The sequence below is a fragment of the Schistocerca serialis genome, chromosome 1 (genome assembly GCF_023864345.2).
Source record: "Schistocerca serialis cubense isolate TAMUIC-IGC-003099 chromosome 1, iqSchSeri2.2, whole genome shotgun sequence".
In the NCBI taxonomy this organism is placed as follows: Eukaryota; Metazoa; Arthropoda; class Insecta; order Orthoptera; family Acrididae; genus Schistocerca; species Schistocerca serialis.
The window spans coordinates 1144356370-1144359009 of record NC_064638.1 but is presented as its reverse complement, the minus strand read 5'-3'; the positions used below and the strand labels follow the sequence as shown (position 1 = coordinate 1144359009).

General features: G+C 47.1%; 1 non-coding gene across 1 annotated transcript; it reads right to left on the bottom strand.

Moving 5' to 3' along the window:
• Window positions 1-1243: 1243 nt before the first annotated feature.
• Trnas-cga (transfer RNA serine (anticodon CGA)) lies at window positions 1244-1318 on the bottom strand. The gene has a single exon. It is a non-coding gene; the product is annotated as a tRNA-Ser (tRNA).
• Window positions 1319-2640: the final 1322 nt, after the last annotated feature.

Genomic DNA, 2640 nt, shown 5'->3' with positions numbered 1-2640 from the left:
TATTTGCCAAAAAGTATTCTCCTTCTTCCACTCCTCCATTACCATTTCTTACCAATCCTCATGTAGGAAACTACGAATGCAGTCCTCGGCTGAATGCTTACAGGTAATACAGTTATTAAAGTCCTCTCTGTCAGACACCAGCTTCTGATCAATTGAACGGATTATGCACACCACTGAGGCCAATGAGCGACTGAGCTTTTCCCAGGGCGCCCCCTGATGGTAATATTGCAAGCACACACATGTGCAGGGCTTGAATTTCCCACTAAAATTTGAAGTTCCTATCAATTTCTGTTATTATTATTATTATTATTAAATTATTATATCTTTTGCAATGTAATTGACATTTCAATTTACTGTGAAAATTTAAATTTACCGCAAAAATCTGAATTTCCCGCCAACAGGGGAGCAGGTGAAGGCGATTTGAATTTCCCACTAAAAATAGAATTTCCCATCAATCTGCGTTATTATTATTATTATTATTATATCCATTGCAATGCAATTGCCATTTGAATTTATCACAGAAATTTGAATTAGGTGCCAAAAAGTAGAGGGGAGGGGATGAGAGGGGAAGGGAGGTATGGACTGGGAGGGGGGGATTTGCCACAGGGAAGGGGATTTGTCAGAGGGTGGGGCATGTGTAGAGGGAGGAGATTATATCCACTGCAATGTAACTGACATTTGAATTTATCACAGAAATTTGAACTAGGCACCAATATGGGGAGGGGAGGGGATGAGAGGGGATGAGAGGGGAAGGAAGGTATGGACTGGGAGGAGGGGATTTGCCACAGGGAAGGGGATTTGTCAGAGGGTGGGGCATGTGTAGAGGGAGGAGATTAATTGAGCAATTTAATTAATAAGTCAATTAATTTTATATCAGAATGAGATTTTCACTCTGCAGCAGAGTGTGCGCTGATATGAAACTTCCTGGCAGATTAAAACTGTGTGCCCGACCGAGACTCGAACTCGGGACCTTTGCCTTTCGCGGGCAAGTGCTCTACCAACTGAGCTACCGAAGCACGACTCACGCCCGGTACCCACAGCTTTACTTCTGCCAGTACCTCGTCTCCTACCTTCCAAACTTTACAGAAGCTCTCCTGCGAACCTTGCAGAACTAGCACTCCTGAAAGAAAGGATATTGCGGAGACATGGCTTAGGCACAGCCTGGGGGATGTTTCCAGAATGAGATTTTCACTCTGCAGCGGAGTATCCGCTGATATAAAACTTCCTGGCAGATTAAAACTGTCTGCCCGACCGAGACTCGAACTCGGGACCTTTGCCTTTCGCGGGCAAGTGCTCTACCAACTGAGCTACCGAAGCACGACCCACGCCCGGTACCCACAGCTTTACTTCTGCCAGTACCTCGTCTCCTACCTTCCAAACTTTACAGAAGCTCTCCTGCGAACCTTGCAGAACTAGCACTCCTGAAAGAAAGGATATTGCGGAGACATGGCTTAGGCACAGCCTGGGGGATGTTTCCAGAATGAGATTTTCACTCTGCGCTGATATAAAACTTCCTGGCAGATTAAAACTGTCTGCCCGACCGAGACTCGAACTCGGGACCTTTGCCTTTCGCGGGCAAGTGCCCTACCAACTGAGCTACCGAAGCACGACTCACGCCCCGTACCCACAGCTTTACTTCTGCCAGTACCTCGTCTCCTACCTTCCAAACTTTACAGAAGCTCTCCTGCGAACCTTGCAGAACTAGCACTCCTGAAAGAAAGGATATTGCAGAGACATGGCTTAGTCACAGCCTGGGGGATGTTTCCAGAATGAGATTTTCACTCTGCAGCGGAGTGTGCGCTGATATGAAACTTCCTGGCAGATTAAAACTGTGTGCCCGACCGAGACTCGAACTCGGGACCTTTGCCTTTCGCGGGCAAGTGCTCAGTTGGTAGAGCACTTGCCCGCGAAAGGCAAAGGTCCCGAGTTCGAGTCTCGGTCGGGCACACAGTTTTAATCTGCCAGGAAGTTTCAATTTTATATCAATTTGACATCAATACTACTGTTGTGCACCGACCTAATATAATATGAATGTGCAGGGTAGTTATAATAAAACGTTCGCTACTAGAGCCAGCATAGATGGAAAACTATTTACTGTATGGGTATGCAAGTTTACAGGGATGATGTGCAGACTGCGTGCTGCAGGATTTGCGTTATTAGTAGTGTTAGTGTCACGACTTGCCGTTAGGCGCCCATACTGGTATGGCGACATAGGTTTGAAACAAGCATCAGAGAGCATAGCAGGTGCAGGCAGTGAACGTGAGTCCCGACAAGACGGGCTGGAATTTAGCCATAAAGCTGCGTTATCGAAACAAAAGCGATTGTGCTGCTGCTGCTGCCCCTCACGAGTATCGATGCATTAGAGTAACATGGAGAGGCCCACAGCTGAACTGAAGAACATGACTCGGAATTTCGAAGTAACTGGCGATTTGGAGAACGCTTCTGAGAGAGGCTGACGGCCAATTGCGCCACGAATCGTTGAAGAAGCCACTGTTGCCACTGACGAGACTGCCAGGCGCCATGTGCGATTTTCGGGCACGGTACGAGCTGTCACGACAGCTGAACGTTCTACGGTCCACCGTTCGAAAAGTAATGCGAACAAAAACTGAATTTTTAGTGCAGTTGTGGGTTGTCACGGAT